Here is a 14529-nt window from a genome sequence, read left to right as displayed (position 1 = left end):
GTTGCCAAATCCTCTATATCGAGTACTTCCTTTCTTGAAGTGTCTAATTCAATCTTGTTGTTGATATCTTTCTGATCCCTATTTAATTTGATAGTTGAATTAAAATCATTTGTATTATTAGTTGACTGGTGTTGATGTAGATCTGTCACAATCTCATTACCAGTAGTCTTCAACTTTTTATCTATCATATTGCTTTCTCCACACTTTCCTTGAATATTTTCTTATGCTTTTTCAATTTGTGTTTTCTTGGTACCTCCTTCTTTTCTATCAAATCCAAGGATTCTTTGTGAATAATGATAGAATTCACCTTTTTAATAGATGTTGAACCATCTTTATTTACTTCTATACTTTTGTCCTTACTCAAATTAAAATCTGCATATCTTATACCCATCTTCTTTCTCAGTTTATGAATCATGGGGAACATACTTCAGAAATCTGAGGTGAGGGGGAGATTTTTATACCCCAAGCCATTGTTCCCCTCAATTTTAAAAATTTTTGAAATCTCTACCTTGAATGAATGAAGATCAAGATCATAGCTTGCTTTATTTGTTGAAATTTTCTTATGAAAATGCAACGATTGTTTAAATTTAGTTATAATTAAGAGTTTCACATTATTATCATATTCAAATGACGCATCGAATCCTATTAACTTATCGAAAAGAGACCCAATCAATTTAAGAATCTCAGTTTGGTTTAATGCAAGTGGTAAAGCCTGAATATTAAACCACATTGGGTAATCAAATTCAGCATTTTCTAATCTAAAATTTGGACTCCATTTAATAAACTTGACAGTGTGCCCGTTAAAGAAGCATTCAAAGACATTAACAAATTCATTTCTAACAGCCTGATCTGAACAGTTCAAAAATAGGACATTATCAGAGAAATGGGATATACTTACCTAGCCTTGACAATATTCTTCAAGCCATTTGGAGAGAAAAAACATATCATCATTAGAACTAGTCCAAACTGTGAAGATGTTGAGGTCTTGGCATTCCCTCCATACTGTTTCACATTCCTCATTTTCAATCAAGATGGATTTTTCTTTGTCAATTGGATTTGAATTTCCTATAGTTAATGTTAAATTCCTGCAAGACCTTTTTTCAGATCTTCGATAGGGGGGATGTAGGGTTTCGTGGATGTAGCGATGGGAGCTTCCAAATCATTAAGAAAGTCAAGATGTGGGGGCAGAGAAGAAACCCTGGTTGGTTCTAAAGTAGAAGGAGGGACATTGCAGAGATTAGGAACTGTGTATTTAGTCAAACTAAAAACCCTAATTTGATGATCCAAGCTTTCTACGGTAAAGACTAAATATGGTCGAGTAAAGTCTAATGACATGGAAATATGAATAGTGGAATATGAATGAGGAATCCCAAGAACTGACGCATTACCTTTTGAATCTGCATTCTGTGTTTAGAAATTTCCATGTTCTTGAATCATATGATTGCTTGACTCAGCCAGAACAGAAAATTTATTTCCTGTCTCCACCGTATAATGAACTTGAAAGGATCTCGACTTTGAACAAAGACATGTTGCTAGCTATATTTGGGGTGTCTATAATTATTACGATAATCGAATACCCTCTTGGAATTTTTCACATGAATGCCTGAATTTGTATTTATGCTATTGCGCACTGCTCTGCTTATGTTTGCTCTACTCTTGTTCACCATCTTTTTTATTAAAAATTAATTAATTTAATAATTTAATAACTTTGTTAATTATAGTTAATTTTTATTTTTATTGAGTCAATTTGAATTTAATTAATTAAATTAAAAGGTATTATAATACTAAATAAGTTAATATTAATTTATTACTATAGTAATGATAATTTTTAATAAATTGAGATATTTTATTTATTTATTTTTTATCGATAAATGGTTGAAGCCTAGATTAATTATTGTTATTTTTTGTAATTAACTATTTTTATGTGTTAAACAAATTTGAACCCAAGACCTCCCACATGAGAGGCTCACAAGTTACCATTGTATTGTAGGCTCTTGTCTAAATTAAGATTATTTATTAATAGTTAATTATTGTTATTTTAATAGTTAATATTAATTATTCAATTTTGTTAAGATGAATTTAATTATATGTTAGTTTTTAAATTATGAGTTTTTGGAAATAGTTTTTCTGTTTTAAACCAATAAAGTTATATTTGAATTATTTGTTATAAATCTGATGTTGATTTAATTAAATAATCATTGATTTGTTAAAAAGGGGTTCAGCTATAAAGGAAAATTTGTAAACTTTACTAAGTCAAAAACTTATAACAAAACGTAAACTTGAACCTTACTGTAAAATCAAAATCGTATGTTTTCAAAACCAAACAATATCTATGAAACTACACTGCCAGTTGTATGATTCCTATTGTGTTGGGTTTTAGGTTCACTTAGAGTGTTGACTAGTTTTGGATGTCTACTAGAGGTCTAGAGTTATTATTTTTGTGTTGTCATGTGATGTCATGATGATGTTTTGTATATGATCTTTTATACCTGACCATGGTGATGTGTCATGTGTTTTCTATGATAAGATTTGATTTCTTGTTTGTTAATGCTTTCAAGCTTCTTGTATAGAAATGAGGTGAATGGTGTGACTTTTCTAGTGTAAGCTTTGAGTCTTCGATCAATTATCTTTTGATGCTTTCTAGTTGCTTGTATAGGACTGAGGTGATTATTGTGCATTATCTTTTGGTGCTTTCCAATTGCTTGTATAGGACTGAGGTGATAATCAAGATTGGTATTTAGGTGCTTTCCAGTTGCTTATAAATGATTGAGGTGAATGTTGTGTTTTATCTGTAGGTACTTTCCAGTTACTTGTAAAGGGCTGAGGTAAAAAATTTGATTCTATGTTTTTGTATTTTTATGAGACTAGGGTAGGTAATCTATGTGTATGTTGGGAAGTGGCTTGCAATGGAGGCCAAAGCCCTAAGTGCCTACCTAGGTAACCCATTGTAAGTTATTTTAATAAGTGATAACATTTCATTAAATGAGAGTAAAATGAGCCAAATTCTAGAGTGGCTGCTAGGATAACCTTAGAGTTGGCTCATGCAATGACACTTACCACTTACATAGTAGATTTCCTATGTGTTTGTATTGCCTCTAGGTTTTAATGTTACTTGTGTCTTGGTACCCTTTGAGCTAGTTTTCTTTCAGGTGTTTCCTTGACCTAGATGTTGGTTATGACTTATATTTTGATATCTATAAGGGACTTGAGTTTATCTCCTCAGCATGGTGGGGGTGGGCCATTCAGTTTCCACAAGGTTAGGTCGTAGTGAATTTTTCTTATACCATTGAGATCTAATCGTTAGATGTCATTGTTGGATGTGCTTGTGTAGATGTTCCTTTCTATCTAATCTTATATTTATGTTGGATGGTTATATTATGTTGTATTGTATTTGTTTGTCGGAGTTCTTATGAGATGATGTATTATATTTATGATGTATATCATTTGAGTTTTTCATACCTTGTGACTTGTATAATGGATGATTAAGCATTCTAATTATGCCAAGTGGCATCCTATGTAATTGTAGATTATTTAGTTGGAATTGTACTTGTAGCTATGATTTGATGCAAAAAATTTATTGTAGTTACAAAATTTTGCACGCTTGTCCAAAGTTTTTACCTAAGGACAACCTTGTGAAACATGGAAACAACCTCCAAGCTGTGGGACTTGACTTGTGATGTTGAGTCTCTAAAGAAAGTTGACTGGCTTTACTATCATGATCCACCTAACTACACTTGGGGAGGAAAATGGAGAGGGAATGCATGAAATTGAATCTACCTATTATAACCTAAGGGGTGATGCACCAAAATAGAGTGTTCAATCCAAACTCTTCCCATAAATGTACACTTGAACCAATATGACATCAAAAGATATATAGATTTAGACTTGTTTAAATCCAACAATAACATGGAGATTACAAAACCAAAGTTAATAACACAAGGAAGAAGAGAGTTCACTTATATATCATTCATAGGTCAAAAAAGATATAGTCATGCAAATTGCAAATAGCCACAAAACATTGAAGGAAGGCAAATAGATCTTGCATAGTCATCAATGGCTGAAGGAGATAAGGCAAAATATCATGAATATTTTAGAGGCAAAGGGAATTTACAGTGAACTCGTAGAGCAATATCAGAGAAAATATAGAAGATTCTACCTTTACAAAATTTTAAAAATCTATTATTATAGCTCAAGCATAACTGAGATATTTTCTGCCCTAAACCAAACTCAACCACTACACTCAGCAATTACTAGAAATCTAGAGAAAACTAATAATTGAACAATCCCAGATGTAGCATAATCATTAAAACCCTAGCTGGAAGAATCTTGGAAATGATAGAAACAATGCCAATCAATGTAAAACTCCCTAAAATGGATGATCATATGGTGGAAGAGATACCTCTGCATTGTTAATAACCCAACATTAATTATGTAGTAGTTGGGATTGATCATAAGATTAGATCACATGAGAAAACCCTATCTTCCTTCATTCCTAGCTCAAAAAATCAGCAGGGTCAGTAGGTCAACCCAATCAAGCAACTAGAATAAGCCACATGGACCAACAGTGTTATTTCTTTTTGCCACCTCTAGGAGCCTTCCTATGTTAGACCACTTTAACCAACTAACTATGCCACCTCAAAACTTAACCATAGTGGTTTAAGAAAATGTTAACTTAACTATGATGTTAACCAATGTTGCTAACTTTCAAACTGTACATGTCGTGTATATGTGTCAACCTCTCACTTTGTCACATGAGTAACTACTTTTCATCTTTGTAAAGAGACAAAGTGACAACCATGGATCCTCTCACATCTAATGGCTCTAAAAAATCATTAATCTTGTCAGCATAACAACCAATAAGAAACATAGCCCCATGCTAGCTCATCTGATACCTTGTCCACTTCACATGTAGCCCACAAAGGAAAAAGGACCCACCTACCACATGTCAATCACTCACTTTCTTGCATTGTTACAAAACCTCGTAACTCCAAAATGCAAAAAAGTGACAACCCTCAGATGATCTTTGATCTAATGGTAGAGAAGTTAGACCAACTAATGATTGGGCCACCAAGGAAATGGGCCCATGGAGCTATGTGGCAACATATCACTTTGTCACGATGACAAAAGGGACTGCATTTTTTGACAGTGATAAAGTGACAATCCTCAATCCTTTTGCATCTGATGGTGGATAAAACATGGGCCCACAAAGAAATTAAATTGTGCATCACTTTAGGAAAAGAAGGAATAACCCAAGGTTTATAAAATATATATTTTTGTACCCCATTATTTGAATTATCAAATATGTGAATGTTACGATGTTTGAATTCAAATATGGAAATTTTGGCAAGAAGGCAAAAAATGACCAATAGTTATGTATCGAATTTAGTGTTAATTAAACTTGAATGTGATTCAATGTCATGGGACCCTTAAGAGATGTAATCTGTTTATGATGGTTGTATGTATGTGAGTTATTGCTTTCGCTATTATATTTGTTGTTTTTAATTATTATATTTTTAAAAAAATGTTTGACAAACTTAGTGAAACTTTAGGTTAATTTCTTTTGGTTTCCCTGGTGGGGTGTTACAAGGACCATAAATGATAATGAGTATAAATTATAAATTAGATATGATATTATGAACCATCCCACACTACCAATTTTTGTTATGTTTGATAATATTAAAGGCTAACCACCTAGGATTCCATCCAAATGCAAGGTCCCTTGAATCTCCTTTCACTTCAACCCCCGTAAAATCCCATAATCCTGGTTTTTTCATATGGTCTTAAGTGGCACATTGTCTACATTAGTTTCTTGTAATAATAAGATTTTTCGTTTGTATTTGGAAATGCATTGCTTCATTAGAAACTAGTCATTAGGGACATTAAGGCCCTTAACATTCCATGCCTCTATGGGAAGGACCTTCCCCTTCCCTACATAGAGAAATTTAGTGATCTTTACCTAGTTTTTTGTAGCCTCGTCTTTACTTCTTAGTTATACAATAGATTTTCTTCCTTTTTTTTTGTTAGTATTTCACGAAGTGTACAATTGGGTGAACCCCCAATGGAGGTGACCAGTCCCCAAAAGAACTAACACACAATGGAAACACAACATGGAATACAAGATCTGATATAAATTCATCTCTTTTATTAATAAGCAACTGATTACATGCAATGTATTAGGTTGTAAGGCCTTCCCTATTATGGCCAAATACAAAAGAATTATAGTAACAGTGCTTCAAGATCTCACAAGATCCAAATAACTCTTAGCTATCCTAGATATGTAACAACACAACAATCTAGTAGAAACATGAAGCAAGATCTAAACTTGTGCTTGCAAGCCACCAAGCAACCTTCTTATTTCCTAAGCCCAAATAGCTACTAGATTTTCTACCAAGTCTGCAACTACAAATTCCTTCTTAAATCTCTATTATTCTCTTGACTCACTCTACTTCCTACAACATTAACCAACCCCTCCTTTTATACTTGTACAACCATAATTTAGCATGTTGGAAATAGAATCATCTAGAATCCAAATAAACATTACATGTCTTAGCTAGCTTAAAATAATCATTAAATGCACATAGGAAAAAGAACCAATACCCTAAATAGTGTTAGTTTATGGTGACTAATCAGGGAAGTACTATACATTTTTCATAAATTATTTGGGGCTTGGGGCATCGGCCCAAAAAAAAATTGGGCCCTATTTTACCAAGATTTTGGGCTGACATGTAATTATTAATTATAACCCTAAAGTAGTAAAAATACTTGTATAAAAGGGCTTAGGGTTAGGGTTGTTTCATAAGATGATGTGAAAATTGGTTCTTGCGGTGGTGTTGAGTTGTAAGGGATTACAGATTGTAATCAAGTTGTAATCACTAGATCGTAAAAATATTGGATTTGCATTTGGAGCAGCTTGATGTTAAAACAACCTTCCTTCATGGTGATTTAGATGAAGAGATATATATGGCTTAGCCACTGGGATTTGAGGTCAAAGATAAGGAGAACTTAGTGTGTAGATTAAAGACAAGTTTATATGGCTTGAAACAAGAACCCCTACAATGGTATCTAAAATTTGATAGGTTTATGCATAAACATGGATATAGCAGGTGTCATTCAGATCATTGTGTTTATTTTAAGAGGTTGGATGATGAAAGCTACATTATTTTATGTTTATATGTTGATGATATGTTTGTAGCTGGGTCTAACATGGATCACATTAAAGGGTTGAAATGCCTGTTAGCACATGCATTTGTTATGAAGAATTTAGGGGCAGCAAAACAAATCCTTGGTATGAAGATTTGCAAAGATAGGAAGAACAAAAAATTGATGCTATCTCAAGCTGATTATGTTGAGAAGGGGTTGCAATGTCTCTCTATGGAGAATGCTAAAGCTATCAGCACATCTTTACCTGGTCATTTGAAGTTGACACAAGAAGAGGAGGATAAGATGTCCAAGGTACCCTATGCTTCAACTGTAGGAAGCTTGATGTATGCTATGGTATGTACAAGGCTAGATATTGCACATGTAGTGGGATTCATTAGCAAGTATATGAGTCATCTAGGAATTGAGCATTGGAATGTAGTCAAATGGATTCTCAGATATTTCAGAGGAACATCCACTAAGTGTTTACACTTTGGGGGCTCTACTACTAATTTGCACGGATATGTTGACTCAGATTTGATAGGGGATATTGATACCAAGAAAAGTACTACAAGTTACATATTTACTATTGGTGGGGTAGTGGTGAGTTGGGTTTTTAGGTTATAGAAGGTTAATGCATTATCCACTACAAAGGTAGAGTATGTTGCTGCTACAGAGGCAACTAAGGAGATGATATGGCTTCAATTCTTCTTGGAAGAATTGGGACATCCTCATAAGGATAATTATTTGTTTACAAATAGTCAGAGTGCCATTCATCTTGCAAAGAATTCCGCTCTGCATTCAAAGACAAAATACATACAGTTGTGGTACCATTTCATTTGATCTATTTAATATGATGGACAATTAAAGTTGGACAATATACGTATAGATGATAATCCATCAGATATGTTTACAAAGGTAATGACAAGGGATAATTTGAATTCATCTTTAGCTTCGGTTGATCTTCTAGATTGAACAAGGATAAATGAACAATATAGTCCAGGGTGGTTTGATCTAGTGGGAGCCCATGTGGTAGTGGTATTGCTATAGGATCAATCTCCAAGTGGGAGATTGTTGTCTAGTGTGGAGTCTAATCAGTCCCCAAGTGGGAGATTATTATTTTGTGGTGACTAATCAGGGAAGTATTGTACATACTTCATAAATTCATTGGGGCTAAGGGCATCAGCCTAAAAAAATAAAATTTGGGCCCTATTTAATCAAAATTTTGGGCTGACATGTAATTATTAATTATAACCCTAAAGTGGTAAAAATACTTGTATAAAAGAGCTTATGGTTAGGGTTGTTTCATAAGATGATGCAAAAATTGGTTCTTGTCGTGATATTGAGCTGTAAAGGATTATGGATTGTAATCAGGTTGTAATCACTAGATCGTAAAAATATTGGACTTGCTATTTGTTGGACGTAGCCTAGGATTTGGGTGAAGCACATTAAATCTTGGTGTCTTGTGTTCTTTTCTATGTGATCTATTATTTTCTTGTATGGTTTATAGTTGCATGTAATTGTTTTTTATGTCTGAGGTTTAAACCTAACAAATAGGTTCTCACACATCCCATGATCAATCCATGTCATGATCACATGTAACACACATTAAATGCACCATGTTGAACAATCAAATCTCCCAAGAATACCCAGTGAGTGAACAAAACCACTGACAATTAGTAATAATCACCTAGTAAGCCAAGTATATGTTGAGCATACCTAGCAAGAACATCCATCAAGCTCCCCACATAATCAACAAGAACTAATTGCACCGAGTAGATAATCAACTGAGAAATACCAAGCATCATCGAGTTCCTTCAGTCATTGAGTTCCTCGAGTGAGACTACAACCAAGAACTACCATAATAGTGATCAAGCATCACCTCCTTTCAATCAATTTCTCCAACTCCAAGGTCAAATGTTACTCCAACATATAATATTTCCAACTACCCTAAGATGCTCCTGCATCAGACACCCCAGGTGTGAAAAGATGTTCTTAGTAGCCAGGAACATCGTTTAAGATTCAACACTTAAACCCTAAACTAGTTCCTCCCATACATGTCCTCTAAGTCTTAAACGTGTACACTCTTTCCTTTGTTCCATCTCTATAAATATTTTCTTGTAACAAAGCATTGTTTACTATGCCCCTTCACATTATTCCTCAGTGTACCACATGTTTTTTTTCCACATTGATCTCTACCCCTTCAAAAATCCTTCAATTCAACTCATCTACCAAAACTCAAGTTCCTCCTACCAAGTTCACATTCTACAAGGGAAATAGGGAAAACTTCCTGCCACCATTCTCAACAATAAACAAATTCTTGACATAATCATGCATTACCCTGCAATCATATTGCCAAGTTCTTCCAAACAATATGTGACAACTACTCATGTCAACAATATCATACAACACTTAATCAATGTTCAATTTGAAAATTAACAAGACATCACTCCCTCACTTCCAAAGCATGTTCATCTTGCAACCAACTAATCCTATATGGAAAAGGATGTCTTACTCTCTTCAAACCAAGTTTTTGAACCATCTCCTATGCAACTAGGTTATCAGTACTATCACCATCCATAATCACATTCCAACTCTTACCTAAAGACTTACATAAAGTCCTAAAAAAAATTCTCCTTTAACAAGGTTCCAACACCTTCTTACCAAACAATACTCATTGAGCCATCAATTTATCTTCCACCTCAGGCTCATTCACTAAGTCCTCATTTTCATTCACCATAGTAGCTCTTCTATCACCAACCTTCCTATTAGAATTGAAACATTCAAAAGATCCATGTCCTTTTTCACCACATCTGTAGAAATTTCCTTTAAGTCTACCTCTACTTATCCTTTTCCTTTGTTCAATAGGTTTTAGTTCATCCTCAATAATCTATTTATCTTTCACCAAGTGTTTCTGGTTCTCTTTTATTTGGGAAGTACCTTGATGTCTTCTCTTCAACTTATCTTCTTCCTTTAGAGCATACTAATAAGCATCCTTAACCAAATCAATCTTCATCGTACCAATCTCATTCCAAATATTTAATCTCAAACCATTAATATGCCTAGCCACCTTTTCCTTAGAGAGTCCCCTATGTCCATACCAAATTTTTAACTTACAAAACTCCTTAGTATAATCCTTCATAGACATATCCTTTTGTATCAAATATTGTAACATCTTAAACAACTCAAGTTCATAATCAACATGAATGAACTTAGCCTTCAATTTTGTCACCATCGATCTCCACCTAGTGATTTTCATTTCACCTTCCTCTTCTTTATCTCTTTGCAATTGTTTCCACCATAAAGCAAGCATGTCCTTTCAATTTAGTCTATGCCAACCTCACTCTAAACAGATCACAAATATCCTCTAACTCAAAGTATTCTTCCAATTCACCAATCCAATCAATTAGGTCTTCAGAATTCAAAGTACTTGAGAAATTAGAAATATCAATCTTATGCTTTAATGTCAATCAAGCTTCATATCTATCCAGCCAACCAATTTGGTCTTCATGGATCTCTCTGCGTGATTGGTTCTATTCTCACCACTAGATCCAACAACCTCAAAGTCTTCAACATTGCTGTGGCCTCATAACACATGCCTCATTTTGAGTCACAAAATGGGGACCCCCTAGCTTCAAAATTCCCTATAAGGCATCTAGCCCGAAGCCTCAGTCATTTTGGACCCTCCCCGTGGTCTAGGTGTAATGCCCTACCAAGTGATCCAAAAGAATTAACCTCAAGTTTTACTAAGTTTTTCAAACACATTTTTTTTAAGTTAAAGATAATAACTTAATAACAACAGGTCATAACATAGTGGAAGCAATTAACATTCAAATAAACATAGATCGTAAAATGAATTACAATTCTTAAGGGTCCCATGATGTTGAATCACATTTAAGTTTAATTAATAATAAATATAATATATAATAAATCCACATCAAATAATAATATACCAATATGAATCCATTTAAATAATATACAATTATATATGATGTCACTTGGCAATAAACATATGCACAATCATCCACTGTACAAGTCACAGGGTATGAAAGGCTGAAATAATATACATCATGAAATAAATTACATCATCTCTGAAGATCTTATGAAATCAAATACAATAGTATAACCATCCATCATAGAAATACAAGAATAGATAAAAAAAGAACATCTGCACAAACACATCCAATAGTGGCATCTGACGATCAGATCTCCATGGTATAAGAAAAAGCACTACCACCTGACCTCGTGGAATCTAAATGGCCCACTCAAACTTCGTTGAGGAGATAGTCTAAAGTCCCAAACAAGATAACAAACTCAAAAGTCAAAAACCAACATCTAGGTTCAAGGAATCACCTGAAAGAAAACTATCTCAAAGGGTACCAAGATACAAGTATCAACTAATCCCAGAGGCAGCATAGACACATAGGGAATCTACTATGTAAGTGGGCAAGTGTCATCGCATGAATCAACAATAGAGTTACCCTGGTAGTCTAACTTGATCCCGACCCCCTAGTCACTCTATGCAGTACTAGTATCCTTTCATACTGACAAGGCATTCTAACGATGCATGGTCACAACCAAGCATCCTCTCTACTCCCATCCTAGTTTTTACTAGCACTCGAGGCATGGGTGAGGAAATACAAAGACTCTTACTAGGTTCATTTTATTCCCATTTAGTGTAATGTTTTCACTTATTAAACAACTTACAATGGGTTACCCTGGTAGCTACTTTGGGCCTCGACCTCCATTGCAAGCCACTTCCCGACATGACATATAGATAACCTACCCTAAGCTTAGAAAATCACAAATCAAAGAATCACAATAGACCACATACCATACATCAATTCTTAAACAAGAAACTAATAAGTATTGAAAAATATTGATCATAATCACAGATCCACCAATACAATCATCCTAACAGGACTGATCCCAAAATCAAATATACATAAACTAATCCATGTCATAACATGAAATCACCAAGAACAAATCATACAAACACCTCAGTCCTATAAAAGTGACTAGAAAGCAATCCAAATACAATTGATCGAAGGCTCAAAGGTTATATCAAATAGGTCACACCATTCACTTCAGTTTCACAAAAGAACACTAGAAAGCAATAACAATCAATAGATCAACACACATAATAGAGCATACTAGAAACATTACCATGGTTGAGTATAAAAGATCAAGATCAAAACATCATCATGACATTACAAAACAAAACTCCCAAGCCTTTGGTAAATATCCTGATTGGCCAAAGCTAAGTCAAACCCAAAAAATCCAACACTAGTAAATTACACATCACATAAAGAACATACAAAAGTGAATTTCATAATTCATTAGGTTTTGAAAACCCTAAAGTTCAATATTTATTAAAGGTTTTTAGATTAAATCACAAACAATTCTATAATGGAAATCAATTTTCTCAAACAAGAGTTTTTGAAAATAGAAACACAACAGACACAAAGAAGATAGGAATTCAAAGAACAAGCAACTACTACACAAACCCACAAGATCCCACCTAGATTTGATGCTAAAACAATGAACGCACAAACACACAAGAATCTTCATCTTCCTTCGAACTCCTCCAAACCTGTGTATCTAGAAATGAGCTCTAATTTCCTTAATAAAGAGTTTTTCCCCCCAAATCAAGGCTTTGATCATGTAGTCGTGTGAAAACCCTTGGTCTTTAATTACTATATTTTAATTTTCATGCATGCACTTTATGCAATTTAATTAAAATAAAATTTATTAAATTAAAGCTTTCTCTCCCTTATTAAATCATGTAACATTTTTAATATAGTATTTATCAATTCAACTAATAATAATATTTAGAGTTTATAAAAAATAAAACTCCTAAATAAATTATTATTAAATAAAATAAATATAAATACACTTAAATTAGAACTTTAATCAAATCTTTTAAATTTAATTCTTTTATGCACATTTAAAGAACTTTTTAATTAAAATACTCTTTTATATTTTCTTTTCCTCCACTTATTAATTAGTGCAAGCAATATTTAAAGCATAGTTTATTATTTAAATTAATAAGAATAATCAAAGCTCATTATTTCAATACAACTCTAATTTAATAATTATTAATTAAATAATCATAATAAAACAACATTAAATCTTTAATCTTTTAATATTTTAATTCTATTTTTATCCAACTTCTTAAATTAGACTTTTAAAATAATTTTTTTTAAAGTAAATATTTAATTAATTTCTAATTAATTAAATAACATCATATTTTAATCTTTCTTTAACCAATTTTCTAATTTTAGACCTCTAATTTAGACTTTTTTATTTAAAGCATAAATTTAATTAGTTTTTAATTAATCAAATATTCACATATTTTAATATATATTTTTTAATCAAATAATTTTTATTACTCAACTAATAATATTATTTAGAGTTTATTATTAAAATAAAACCCTTAACTAATTATTATTAAATTAAATAAATATAAATATGTTAGAATTAGAACTTTAGTTTAATATTTTAAATATTAATTCTTTTATGTAATTAAATATAATTAAATATTGAATTTTCTATATACAATTTTCATTCAACAACTTTAAGCAATTTAAATTAAAGTATCTTTATTAAATTAATTTTCTTTCTCACTTTAATTAATCATGAGACATTTTTAATATTATTATTTTTAGTAAATGGTCGAAGTCTTGTATTATATTGAATAAATTAAATTAAATTTATAGAATTCTCTGTCCAATGCACGGAGTAAGAAAACCTTCAGTCTTGCCTGGGACTAACATCCTATATCATACAGTATAAAAGGGGCATAACCTAGTTTATATGAAGCTTCATACAGGTTAATACAAAATTTTATGAGGCAAGTAATAACATATAGACATCCTTTGAAAAGGGGACATAAAACTAGAGAAAGGCAAGGTTTCGAACAAAATTTGGCAAAGATCCTGCCATGAAGAATTAATCCATCTACAATCTACATGAGAAAATACAACTATCTTCCAATATGGGATTAGTACCAATTCAATGTGATCATAAAAATGGGAGGAGCAAAGAGACCAATCAACATACTAAGAGACTCTTCATACAATAAGAATCCTAAATTTTACCAATAGAGTTAATTAGAAGATTTTATAATATGCTTTATGTGAATCTTTATCTAGAATCTCATCCCGTTATCTAATCAATTTACAATGGATTAGATATTCAAGGTCCTTATCTAGTTCGAATGAATAGATTAATCAAAATTATATTAACTATATTCAATAATTTTAGATGTTCATTGATTCTTCTTATTCTTATCATATACTTATGAGTTTAAGAGGAGAATAACTAAACAACCTCTCCCCAATTGCTTAGGAGATTACAAACCTAGAAACATCATCTACTAGGTTAAGGATC

This window comes from Cupressus sempervirens, chromosome 3 (assembly GCF_028749045.1).
Source record: "Cupressus sempervirens isolate cs-2001-9-10 chromosome 3, ASM2874904v1, whole genome shotgun sequence".
Lineage (NCBI taxonomy): Eukaryota > Viridiplantae > Streptophyta > Pinopsida > Cupressales > Cupressaceae > Cupressus > Cupressus sempervirens.
The sequence above is the reverse complement of the archived record's forward strand: the minus strand, read 5'-3'. Positions refer to the sequence as shown.